Below are 14,859 nucleotides of genomic sequence, written 5' to 3'. Positions count from 1 at the left end.
TGCACCAGTTCTGTTCGTTAAGAAAAAGGACGGATCGATGAGATTGTGTATAGATTATCGTCAGCTTAATAATATTACAATACAAAATAAATATCCACTACCTCGAATTGACGACCTGTTCGATCAGTTGAAAGGTGTCATAGTATTTTCGAAGATTGATCTTCGTTCTGGCTATTATCAGCTACGAGTGAAAGATTCTGATGTACCAAAAATTGCATTCAGAACTAGGTACGAACATCATGAATTACTTATGATGTTGTTTGGTTTAAGTAATGCACCTGCAGTATTTATGGATTTGATGAACTGAATCTTCAGTCCATATTTAGACAAATTTGTTGTGTTACTCATTGACGACATTCTGATTTATTCCCGAGATGAATTCGAGCATGCTAAACATTTGAGAATTGTTTTGCAAACTCTGCGAGATAAACAACTATTTTCTACATTTAGCATATGTGAGTTTTGGCTCCAAGAAGTAGATTTTCTGGGACATACTATATCGGCTTAAGGTATCAGAGTTGACTCGAGTAAAATTCCCACAGTTGTTTACTGGAAACCACCGAGAAACGTATCTAAAGTCAAAAGTTTTCTGGGATTAGTTGGTTATTACCGAAGATTCGTTCAAGGGTTCTCAATGATAGCTACACTGATGACGCGGTTATTACAGAAAGATGTGAAATTTGAATGGTCCGATAAATGTCAGCAATGTTCAATCAGTTGAAAGCATTGTTGACCGAAGCACTAGTTCTAGTTCAGCCTGAATCAGGTAAAGAATTTGTGATTTTTAGCTATGCATCTTTAAATGGTTTAGGCTGTGTTTTGATGTAAGAAGGCAAAGTAATAGTTTATGCTTCTAGATAGTTAAAACCGCACGGAAAGAACTATCCGACACATGACTTAGAGTTGGCAACTATTGTGTTTGCATTAAAAATTTGGCGACACCATTTTTCAGAGAAAAATGTCAAATATTTACTGATCATAAGAGTTTAAAGTATTTAATGTCACAGAAAGATCTAAATCTGAGACATGGCTTGAACTATTGAAATATTATGAATTGATCGTTGATTATCATCCGGGAAAAGCAAATGTAGATGCTGACGCTTTGAGTAGAAAGTCCTTGTTTGCTCTGCACACGATGAATACGCGACTGACACTATCTGGCGATGGATCAATCTTAGCTAAGTTGAAAGCTAGACTGATGTTTTTACAGCAGATCTGTGAAGCTAAAAAATGTGACAATGATTTGTTAGCTAAACAGCACAGTGTAAGTCGACTATTGATTTAGAATTTTAAATAGGACCTGATGATTGTTTATTGTTCAGAGGTAGGGTTTTTGTTCCGAAGAATCCAAAGCTCATTCAGAGAATCTTACACGACGCTCATGGTGGTAGCTTGTATGTTCACCCAGGAAGCAATAAAATGTACAGTGATTTGAGATAGATGTATTGGTGGCAAGGAATGAAACGCGAAATATCTAATTTTGTACTGAGATGTTTGGTATGTCAGCAAGTTAAAGCTGAACATCAGGTACCTTTAGGACTATTACAGCCAGTGATGCTACCGAAATGGAAATGGGATAGAGTTACTATGGATTTCGTATCCGGTTTACCCCTATCTCTGAGAAAGAAATATGTTATTTGGGTTATTGTTGACCGTTTGATGAAGTCTGCACATTTTATTCCGGTACATATAGATTTTTCCCTTGAAAGATTGGCTGAGTTATATATTTTTGAGATTGTCATATTACATGGAATGTTAGTCTCCATTATTTCGGATAGAGATCATCGGTTTACATCGTGATTCTGGAGAAAGTTACAGGAAGCTCTTGGTACACAGTTGTATTTTAGCACTGCATTTCACCGTCACACCGATGGTCAGTCCGAACGTGTGATTCAGATTCTCGAAGATATGCTTTGATGTTATGTACTAGAGTTCGAAGGCAACTAGGAGAAATATTTACTGCTGATTGAATTTACGTACAAAAATAGTTTTCAGTCTAGCACAAAAATGGCACTTATGAGGCTCTGTATGGTCGTAAATGTCGAACTCTGTTATACTGGACCGAGCTCAGTCAGAAAAAGATACACAGGGTTGATTTGATTCACGAGACTAAGGAAAAAGTGAAAGTAATCCGAGATAGCTTAAAAGTAGCTTTAGATCGTCAAAAATCGTATACAGATCTTAAATGCAAAGATATAGATTTCCAAGTTGGCGACAGAGTATTTTTGAAAGTTTTTCTCTGGAAAAAATTTCTTCAGTTCGGTCGTAAAGGAAAGTTGAGTCCGTGATTTATCGAGCCGTATGAGATTACTGAAAGAATTGGACCTGTTTCATACCGATTAGATTTACCGTCAGAACTTGAAATAATTCATAATGTTTTTCACATGTCTATGTTACGATGGTACCGATCTAACCCTTCACATGTTATCTCCCCGACTGATGTTGATATTCAATCTGATATGTCATATAGTGAGGAACCGATCAGAATTCTGGCCCGAGAGGTGAAAGAATTAAGAAACAAGAACACAGCTAGAAACAACACGGAATAGAAGAAGTCAGCTGGGAACTCGAGGAAACTATGAGAAAGAAATATCTGAACCTCTTTTCTGGTAAGATTTTCGGGGACAAAAATCCCTTTAGGGGGAGAGTTGTAATATCCCATTTTCAGCAAAATGGGAACAGTGATTTTGGGACCAAAAATTCGAAGTCAAAAATTTATTTTACTATTATTTTATTGCCTACAGCATGATAGTATTATCGTATACCGTTTACATGCTTAATTTGATAAAAAGGACTAAATCACATAAAGTGCAAAAGTGGAGTTCTAATAGCTAAATGTATTAAATAGCTATAGAACTTTAAAGTGGAGGTATTTATATAGTAATTAGTCCATAAATGTGTTAGTGGAAAGTAATGGCTTGGTAATCTTGTAATTTGGAATAATTTTAAAGGTTAATAAGCAAATTCGTTATTAAAGATAAAATAAATAAAAAACAAATTAAAGTCTTCATCTTTAATTTTTTGTTTCAACCAAATATCAAAGAGAGAAAAAAGACATTGTTGTGCTTAACTTTCGGCCAAGCTTCTATTGTCCAATTAGGTATGATTTTTGCCCCATTTTTAATGATTTATATGTTTTCAAGATGGTTCTAGCTTAATCTAGCTAGCCTGGGGACTAATTTGTGAAACTGTTAAACTACTAGGGTTTTTCCATTGATGAATATGCTTGAGTTTTGAAGTTTGATGATAGAAAATGATCAAAATTTGATTTTTTGTATTGTAAATTTTGGTAATACTTCGTAACCCTGTTTCGGCGACGGATACGAGTTAAGGTTGTTACGCTCAATGTACAATCGAGATCAGGATTGGATGGACCCGCAGAAGGAGTCTTAATGAATTGGATATATGAAAATGCATATGGTCTTAATGAAAACATGGTGATGAGTTCCTGCTAGTGGCCAAAAGAGCGATTTACTTATGGCCAGAAACCATCCATAGTTAAAGTTGTCAATGTAGAAGGAGCATGTAAAAGCAATAGCGCTCCATTCGGGTAAAGTACTGAATAGCCCAAACAACCCAACTAAAGAGGAGGACGAGAAGGATGCCAACAATCTTCAAGAAGAAATCCCTAGACATGACAATGCTGAAACAAAACCAAAACATACAATGGTACCATTCCCCTAACAGTTAGAGGATAAATGAAAACGGGATGAAACGGAGTTTGAAAGTTTTTTAAACCTATTTAAATCACTTAATTTTAATTTTCCTCTCATAGAATTAATTGAAAAAGTTACTAAATATGATAAATACTTAGGAAAATTAAAACGGGATTGCAAGTTAATATAGATGCATCCTGTAGCGCAATTATTACAAAACAAATACCTCCAAAGTTAAAATACCTGAGGAGTTTTCTTATTCCAATAAAGATAAGGGACATTCATTTTAGTAAGGCCCTATGTGACTTAGGAGCCAATATTAATTATTGCCTCTATCAATTTATGAAAAACTCGAGTTAGGGGAAGTTAGGAATATGCACATCACACTACAATTAGCTGACAGATCTTCGGTAACACCGAAAGGGGTACTTGAATACGTGTTGGTTAAAGTTCACCATTTTATAATCCCGGTAGATTTCGTAATTCTAAACTTCGAAGAAGACCGTGAAATCCCTATTCCATTAGGGAGACCGTTTCTAGACACATCTAGGTCCACTATTGACTTAGAAAATAATGAATTAATCATAAAAATCAAAGGTGAGACTGAAGTATTTAAATGTGATCACCAACAGAACAACAGTAATAGGGTCATGGGAAAACATGTTATATAATATCTGTAAATTTCCCTAACTACCTTGATTTGAGAAGGGTATTTCTGTGATTAGTGTAGGAAGAAAAGGCAACTTCCGAGAGTGAGAAAAGAGGAGCACAGTGGAGTGGCATGATGAGTGCTGGACCAACACGAATAGAAAATTGATAAAAGATGCGTCCATGTACAAACTGATGTAGTTGACAGATGAGTCCGGCAGCAACACTTGATAATAATAAAAACACTTTATTAATTTTGTTGTAAATTTTCTTAAAGTTAATTTTTGAATACGTTTGAATAGGAGGACTAAGTAAGACAATCAGGATTTAAAATAGTGTAAGGATATGATATTTGAACCGAACACCTTGAAATTCAAGAAACAAGGCAAATAAAGGGGCCAGTGTCGCAACATGACACGATTTCAAAAATCTAGTCGATGTTGCAACACGGTTACCCCCTTTGTCGCAACATCGAAGACAATAGCCCTAAATCCCAAATTTTAAAGGTGTGTTGCAACATCGAACCTCGATGTTGCGACATCAGAAGACTGTCAAGGGTGTCGCGACATGGAACCCCTATGTCGCGACATCCCTGCAATTTTTTCAGGGTTGACCCAACCCATTATGCAACTCACCGGTATAAACCCCTATTTTACCCAATTTCTAACCTAAAAATGTCATTTTCTTTAAAATGAAAACACTTCTAAAATATTCCCAAACTTTTTCTAACTTTAAAACCTTTTAAACTCTTCAACTTCAAAAACCTCCTTTTCTCTTTCTTTTCTCTATTGTTGCAATTTTTTTGTGGTTTCTCTCTTGTGCAGGTATCAAGCTTCATATCCACAAGGCATTCGTGACAAACTCATCAAACGGAACAAACAGTAACTAGTGTAACGAGGTTAAGAGTTCTTTTCTTCAAATTTTACTGTTACATTGCTTGCTTATTGCTTGAATCTGTAGTTCACTAGTCGAATAGTTTTGAAACATGCCTCTTAGAAAAACTAGATTAACTTCAAGGAAACAAGTTCATACAATAGAGGGGTTTTGAACCATCGATGGTATTGTGCAAAGAAATTTGGGCACTCGTTAGGTATCATAGGTGGAAATGTTTTTGTGTGACTCCTAGAGACCTCGCGCTGAAATCCTTGTATTACAAGAGTTTTATGCATCATTTAGGGACTGGGTGTTTAGGCGACCTTATGATGCCTTTTGGGAGAACATACCAATACGAGGAAAAGATGTACATGTCCCCCTAGAGAAATTTGTGAGTTTTATAATGCTCCATATTATGAAAATGGGTACTAATCAATCATATCGATCGTCAAATTGTCACTTGAAACTAACTCTGTAATAGTTTAGTGACCTTAGGTGTACTTTACCCGTACTTTCCTCCTCTAGACAAAAGTATGCCAACGGTAGAGGTTGAGTAAGAAAGAAGAATTGCATTATTTTCATCGCCCAATTAATTATCCCACTATTGCTTGCGGCTTCTATTTTTCAACTTCTAGGTGGTTCATGAACTTTTGAATTATTAGAGGAGGAATTATTGGGTAAATTGCACTTAAGGTCACTAAATTATGAGTAAGTTTATATTTTGGTTATTCAACTTTAAAAATGACAATTTAACAACTCAAAACTTTTCATTTAAGTTATTGAACTTGTAACACCCCTAACCCGTAACCGTCGTCGGAAATTGGGTTACAAGGTATTACCGAACCAAATTCAAATTCGAATAATCATATATATACACATGTTCAACCTACTAAACCAACCAAGTCTTAAATAAAAAAGGTAATATCAACCTATTACAAGTCATTTCATATCATGCATCGAAAAAATTCGTAAACACATAACTCATAATTAAAAATTATATAGAATATTTCAAACACCATACCTCATTTCGCCTACTCGACTAACAAATCAATTACAAACAACAATGACACAAATGTGTATATAAAACTCATATTTAAAATTTTACCTATTTTACATGTAATCATTATATTTTAACATATGTACCTATATCAACTCTTATAAATACAAACAAATAAAAGCATTGGGCTGAATATGCCATAAGCATTTGTATAATTTCATAGTATATTCACTTATTATTATTCATACACTCAAAACTACTTATCAAATTGTATACAAATATTTATTCATCAAATAAATAAAATAACTATTCATATGGCCAATTTCCCAAGCTTTATTCGAATACAATTAAGCTTAAATACTTATGCTTTAACCAATGTTAAATTCATCAATACTCAAACAATTCCATGCATAACATACCAAGACCGATCCTATATATATATATTTATTTATTTATTTACTATGTATTATTTATCCCTCAATGTTTCAAAGGTCATTTACAAGACCAATTCCATAAACAATGCTCATTATGCAATTTACCAATTTCAACTACTCTCTATTCATAGTAAATCAATATACAACTTTCACATAGTAAATGATAATTCAAATTCAATCTCAATTACCAAAAATTAAAATATTTCCATCCATGATTTCAAACATAGCTTATACTTATACCATATCATATCAATCAACTTTACTTGTCTATCACAATCAATATTCATAATTATCAAAATTCAAAATCCTCCAAAGCATAACATCACTTATATTAGTCTCAACCATTTAAGAAACATAGCCAAATCATCAACCATAATATTTAATTAAAGCATGAAACCATTCATGTCAAAATAAACAAGCCATTTTCGCATGGCTTATTATATATATACACTTCATTCAAAATATATTCAAAAGGGGTAGTATAGCCTATACATGCCATAGATTTTAAATTTAACTTTTATAGGTACCAATGGACGGACGATAGTGTGATTGACTACGCTGACGATCCTCGAACCCGTAACTAGCTTCCAAAATCTATAAAACTGAAGGAAACATATATACATAATAAGCTATCACAGCTTAGTAAGTCATAAGAAATTAAACAATTCAATGACGTTAAAAATTCAATAACAAGCCGAATAATGCAATCATATTCATATATACACATTCGAGCTTGCAAATCTTATATATATCAAATATATAACTATGAACCAATTTCAGCTTGGCCGAATATACATTAAGTAATAACATAGTTATTTTTTTCGTATTCAAATCATATACCACTCTTTACCGAATGTACTCATTCATATATAAATGCATATAAAACATAGTTATGACTTCACACATATACTTACCCTTTGGCCGAATATATATATAGGCTTTTTACACGTACACATACTTTTGTATCCCAATTGACATAACCAACTAAATTTGATAGCATATATTAATTAAATATTACATACTTATACCAACATATACATATGTGTCACATTTATCATTCATCGGATCAGTACAATTTGTACTAAATAATTTATCGAAGCATTAATAAAGTTGCACCATTAGTGCTCTTCTCTCACTTAACCAAATTGATCTCGGTTTCGCACACTTAGTGCTCGTTATTTAACATCATTATTTAATTTCGCACACTTAGCGCTCGTTATTCAACCTCATCATTTAATTCGCACACTTAGTGCTAATCATATAGCCGTAGCTATTTCATACTCGCACACTCAGTGCTAAATATCAACAAATCACCTTCACATCTATCCCTGCTTCTCAAACATATACACATTTGGCCACCACATATATATTTTGCATATTTCATTTCAGCATATATAATTAATATTTATCTAAAATTTACAACGTCTATTTGCTTATAAACTTACCTCGGACAACGATAATCGAAACGGAACGATTATTCAACGACTTTAGTCTTCTCTCGATCCAAGTCTGATTTCTTTAATTCTTAATCTAAACACATTCCAATTGAACTCATTCAAACATAATTTCATTCAATTTTGTCCAACAACACATAAATGGGAAATTTACCATTTTGCCCCTGATATTTAACATTTTTACAATTTAGTCCAAATTGTACAAAACACAAAATATTCCAAATTGACCACACTATATTTTGGCCGAATATTCCCTAGACTCATATAGGTCCTTGCATGTCATTTATTTCACCTTTTAGTCCGCTAATTAAATATTTTCTTACAAATTAACCCAAAATAATCAAATTCATCAAAAATTTAAGAACAAACATTATAATCTATCACATATCTTTCATATTTCATCATCAAATATTACCAAGCTCAAGTATTCATAAATGGCATGTCTTAAAATCACCATCAAATTCTAAAATTAAAACATAGGCTAGATATAACACGAAGCAACGATCACAAAAACGTAAAAATCATAAAAAAACTGAAACCAAACATACCTTAAATCAAGCTTCAAAGATGGCCGAATAGCTTGGTTGTTCTCTTTTATTTTCTTTTCTTTTCTTAGTTTCGGTTAGATGATAATGAAATAAAAGATGATAGTGGCTTTTATTTGTTTAATTATACTATTATAATATAATATATATATTCTCTAACCTTTATAAATAATATAAAAACTATATATTATACACATAATGTCGTCCACTATCTTTTTAATGGTCAAATTGAAAAATAAAACCTCCATATTAAAAGAATAACAACTATTCAGCCCTTTTAGAAATAACCATTAAATTTTTATTTTACGTAATTTAGTCCTTTTATTTAATTTTGGACACTCAAACGACGAAATTAAAGTACGAAATTTTCACACTAGTAAATTCACACATGATAAACACAGAAAATAATATTAAAATATTTTTTTGACTTGAACTTGTGGTCCCAAAACCACTATGTCCAATGAGAGTCGAAATCAGGCTGTTACAGAAATGTTAAATTTTTTGTTGCGTGGCCTTCTCTTTCACATCACCTGCTCCAATCAAAAGTTCATATTTCCCTTATCTTCTACAGTTCAGATGTTTTTCATAGAACAACTTTGAATATCACAAATCTGGGAACCAAAATGCAAACAATTTTTTTCTTTGATTTACGCTACTGATAGCTAGATCGAATTGGATCTAAGGTTTGTTCTTCTACTATTCGATGGGTTCTGATCCATCATACTCATTGTCGAATCATCATTTGGAGTTTGCTACCTAGACTTTTATTTTTTTTTAAATTTAACAGGCCAATTTTTTAAGTTAAGTGACTAAAATGTAAGCTTAATAATAGTTTAGTCACTTGATTGTAGTTCACCCATAATTTCCTCCTCTAAGAAAAGGGTTGGTAGAGGTTGAGCAAAGTATTTAAAGCCATCCTTTTTTTTTTGGTTTAGTTTTTCAATGATGTGCTACATCATGCCACTAATGTTTCTAGCTTCCACGGTGAACATTTGTCAAATTAAAGGAGGAATTATTGGGTAAAATGCATCTAAGGTCATTAAGCTATTAGTAAATTTATGTTTTGATCACTTAATTTTAAAAAGTCACAAAATGATCATTGAACTATTTGAAATATTTAATTTAAGTCACTAGACTATCAAAATTAATGCTACATGGACTTGTTTGTTTGCATTGCCAGCACTAATCAAAAGCTCTATATTCCAATCTCTTCTACAATTCAAGTTTTTTCTTGAAACAACTTTGAACGTCATAAATCTACCAATCAAAATTCAAATAATTTTTTCCTCTTATCTCCGACACTGACCATCAGATCAGCTTAGATCTAAAGTATATTCTTCTACTTGTCAATGGCTGCTAATTCGTTGTACTAATCACGAATCGACGCTTGAAACTTGCTAGTAAGATTTTTTTTTTTAAACTTAATAGTCCAACGGCTTCAATAAATACTTTTGAATAACTCAATGACTATTTTATATTTTCTTAAAATTGAATGACCAAAATATAAACTTAATAGTAGTTTAATGACCTTGGTTATAGTTTACCCATGATTTCCTCCTCGGTCGAGTAAAACAAAAGGATTGCAATATTTTCAATGCCCTACTATTGTTTTTTATTCAATCTTTCAATTCTAGCTATTGCTCACAACTTTGACTTTTCAACCTCGATAGTTCAGTAACTTTTGTCTTATTAGGGGAGGAATTATTAGATAAACTACATCTAGAGTCTAAACTAGTAGTATGTTTATATTTTGGTCTTTCAACTTTAAAAAGTTACAAAATGATCACTAAACTATTCAAAACTTTTCATGTAAGTCATTGGGCAGTTAAAATTGTTGTTGCATTGCCTTCTCTATTCACACCACCTGCACCAATCAAAAGTTTACCTTTCCCTTCTCTTTTATAAGCTATTTAGTGATTTTTTGTAAATTTTTTTAAAATTGAGAGATCAAAGCTTAAACTTGATAATAATATAGTCACCTTAAGGGTAATTTACCCATAATTTCCTCCTCTAATATCAGAGAGGTTTAGTATAAAATAATTTCAATATTTTCAATGCTCTATTAATTATTCCACCATTGGTCACAACTTTGATTTTTCAACCTTTACGGTTCACCGACTCGACTTATTTTAGGAGGAATTATTGGGTAAACTACATATAAGGTCACTAAATTATTAGTAAATTTACATTTTGATCATTCAACTTGAAAAAGTTACAAAATGACCATTTGTCTATTCAAAACCTTTCATTTAAGTCATTATGTTATTAAAATTGTTGTTGCATGGTCTTTTTTCTTCACACCACCCACAACAATCGAAAGTTCTCATTCTCCTTCTCTTTATAGTTTAGTTTTTTCTTTATGAAACAACTTTGAACATCACAAATCTATTAACCAAATTCTGAACAACTTTCCTCTCTAGTCTCCGACATTAACCTTTAGATCTAAGATATGTTCTACTTGTTGATGGGTACTAATCCACTGCACTGATCATCGAATCATCACTTGGAGCTACCTAACCAATCTTTTTAGAAAAAAAAAGCTTAACAGCCTAGCTTTTTTAAGTTAAGTGACTAAAACATAAACTTAGTAATAATTTAATAAAATTGAATGTAACTTACTCATAATTTCCTCCTCTAATAAGATAAGAGTCGGTAGGCGTTGTGTAAAAAAAGAAGAATTGCAACATATTCAAAGCTCCTAACTTTTTTTGGCTCAATTTTTGAATGGTGTGCTAAATTGGGCCACCATAGTTAAAACTTTGACTTTTGTCTTATTAGAATAGGAAATTATTGGGTAAATTACACGTAATGTCACTAAATTATTAGTAAATTTATGATTTAGTCACTCAACTTTAAAAAGTTACAAAATGGTGTCATTGAACTATTCAAAAGGTTTCAACTAAGTCACCGGGCTGTTAAAATTGTTGCTGCTTGTCCTTATCTGTTTGCATTGCATGAACTAATTGAAAGCTCTCTGTCCCCTTCTCTTTTATTGTAACACCCCTTACCCGTATCCGACACTGGAATAGGGTATGAGGCATTACTAGAACACATACACTTGCGAACGTATTTAACCGAGTTATAAAAATTTCATCTAAATTAAAACTTTCAAAATTATTAACATGCTTTTATAACTCTTCACAATATATCCTCAAAACATTATAATCATAATAAATTTGGGCGTACGAGACCGGATACATACTCATGCAATTCAATGCTTCGTTTCCATTTCATTCAATTCGCAATTTCTCATGCTCACAATTTAAATCATATCACTAGCAATTTCCATTTAATTCACGTACAATTCAATGTCACTAAGTTTAACACTAATACGTATTTACCATTTAACTCAATGTTTATCGATTATACCATTCATTAACACATTTATGAAATTCTCAATTTTGCAATGAAAATATCACTTTAGCTTAAATAACAACATCATCCTGGTATAAATACACAACCACTTAACCATTTGCTTTAATTCTTTTGGGCTCATTTGTCACTTACCATCCTTGATCAAAATTAAGGAACGGTTACGGAAAATTGAGTACTTCACTTTCACTTTGCCATAGTATAACTATGGTCTTACGTATGATCACTTATCACTTGTCCTTGATCAGATAAGTGTAGCTAGGCTACCATTTATCACTTTTTCACTTGATCAAATAAGTGTAGCTAAGGCTACCACTTATCACTTTTTCACTTGATCAGATAAGTGTAACTGAGGCTACCACTTATCACTTTGTCACTTGATCAGATAAGTGTAGCTAAAGCTACCACTTATCACTTTGTCACTTGATCAGATAAGTATAGCACTTATCACTTTTTCACTTGATCAAATAAGTATAGAACTTATCACTTTTTCACTTGATCAGATAAGTGTAGCTAAAGCTACCACTTATCACTTTATCTCTTGATCAGAAGTACTCAAATCCGGCGTTCCGCTTAATTTGATCATTTATTCGATTTTCGCATTTTTATTTTACTCTCATTTCAACACTAAATACATTTCATCATACATTATATATTTCATGAAATTAACACTTAATCATTAAATTTCATCCATATGAACTTATTATTTCATCATCTTTCCACACTCGTTTTCTATGCACATCACATAAGATATAAACATATCATTCAACCATAGTCGCAAGCTAGCGTATTTAAACATAACTTTTTTTGGGGCTAACCACGTGATAAACCATTTCAATGCATAACTTATAAATTTAACATAGCATAATCTAGCCACTACTTGGCCAAAGCCTAAGCATATACACCAAATATGTCAGCCAAATACACATATAGCATAAGCATTATAAGCATGGATCAGCACAACACTTATTCATGTATCAGGCTTACCAACATGTGTTAATTCATAAACCATTCATGACATTATTTCATGCCAATCATATACCGAATATACCATACACACATACTATGAAACTTTATTTTCACACATGAGCTTAAACCATGACCAATAATGCACAAATATAAGCATCATTTCTATTTCATCGTTTATCAATTATAATCAAGCATATGACCAATTATACACAAATCATTCATATATTTCTCAATTTTCCTCCTCCTCCTCTCCATTCCACATCCTTAATGTGTATAACACACTTAAACAACATTATTCATACTTTCACTATTTTCTTGTATGTAAAATTCAAGCTGTCCGTCTGAGTCAGAGTCACTAAATTATTTTTATCTAGAGTTACAGAGCTCCAAATTAAGATCCGTAAATTTTCCCTGAAACCAAACTCACATATATTCTTACCATAAAATTTTAAGAATTTTTAGTTTAGCAAAATAGTACAGTTTATTCTTTAAATTTTCCCCTATTTTGTTGTCTGACAGTTCCGACCACTCTTCACTAAAAATTAATTATCTCATTGTAAAAAATTCGGATGATGTTTCTGTTTATTTCTTATGAAAATAGACTCATTAAGGATTCTAACCATATAAATTATAACTCATAATAATTTTTGTACAACTTTTAATGATTTTACAAAATCAAAACAGGGGAACCCGAATTCATTCTGACCTTATCTCACAAAATCTATTATATCTCATGATTTATAATTCCATTGCTTACACCGTTTCTTTTATAAGAAACTAAACTCAATAAGCTTTAATTTCATATTTTATTCACCCTCTAATTCAATTCCCACAATTTTTTGGTGATTTTTCAAAGTTATACTACTACTGCTGTCCAAAACTACTTTAGTGCAAAATGTTGATTTCCATTTTGCCCCAAATTTCACAGTTTATACAATTTGGTCCTTTCTCAATTAACCCCTCAATTAATCTAATTTTCTCAATTAATACTTTCCCTAGACATTATAAGTTGTATCACAACTATTGAAATTCAGAATTTCCACATATAACTCTATCTTCAAACTCTTTTACTATTAGGTCCCAAAAATTCACTTTCTATTCAATTCTTTCAATAAAATCAGCATATGAACAATTTAAAGCTCTAATTCCATGCTAAATAATCATATACTTCCAGCATGTATTCATAGCAACTTTCAAATTCTTTCATAGAATCAAAAACTAATGAATTCAACAAGTGGGACTAGTTGTAAAAGTCCCAAAAACACAAAAATTTCAAGAAATAATCAAGAATTGAACTTACCTGCAGTAAAAATATGAAGAACCAGCTTGAAGAAACCCTTCTATGGTGTTTTAGCTGATGAGAATGCAGAAAAATGAAGAGAAATCTAGATAATTCCACTTTGGTCCTAACTTTATTAAGCAAATTTTGCAATATTCTAATTTTACCCTTAATTCTCCTGACTTTCTTGCTGATTTCATGCATTTGCCGTCCAGCCCAAATAGACCTTGGGTCTATTTTCCTTTTAAGTCCTCTTCCTTTTATCATTTAAGCTATTTAATCATTTCCTATAATTTTGCATTTGCTAAAATTTAGTCCTTTTTGTTCAATTAATTATCAGAACTTTAAAATTTATTGACGAAACTTTAATACTAACTTTTTAACACTCCATAAATATTTATAAAAATATTTATGGCTCGGTTTAAAATCTCTGATGTCTCAATACCTCGTTTTCGATTCCAATTATTTTAATATTTATTTCTAGTGCACTATTCACTATTTAAAATTTTTTTCCTAACTTCACATTTAACTTATACTTACTAAATTAATAATATTTTCTACTCATTTGTCAAATTTAGTGATCTCGAATCACCGTTCTGACACCTTTGAAAATTCAGGCCATTACATTTTTC

The sequence above is a fragment of the Gossypium hirsutum genome, chromosome D10 (genome assembly GCF_007990345.1).
Source record: "Gossypium hirsutum isolate 1008001.06 chromosome D10, Gossypium_hirsutum_v2.1, whole genome shotgun sequence".
Taxonomy (NCBI): Eukaryota; Viridiplantae; Streptophyta; class Magnoliopsida; order Malvales; family Malvaceae; genus Gossypium; species Gossypium hirsutum.
This window is presented reverse-complemented; position numbering follows the sequence as displayed.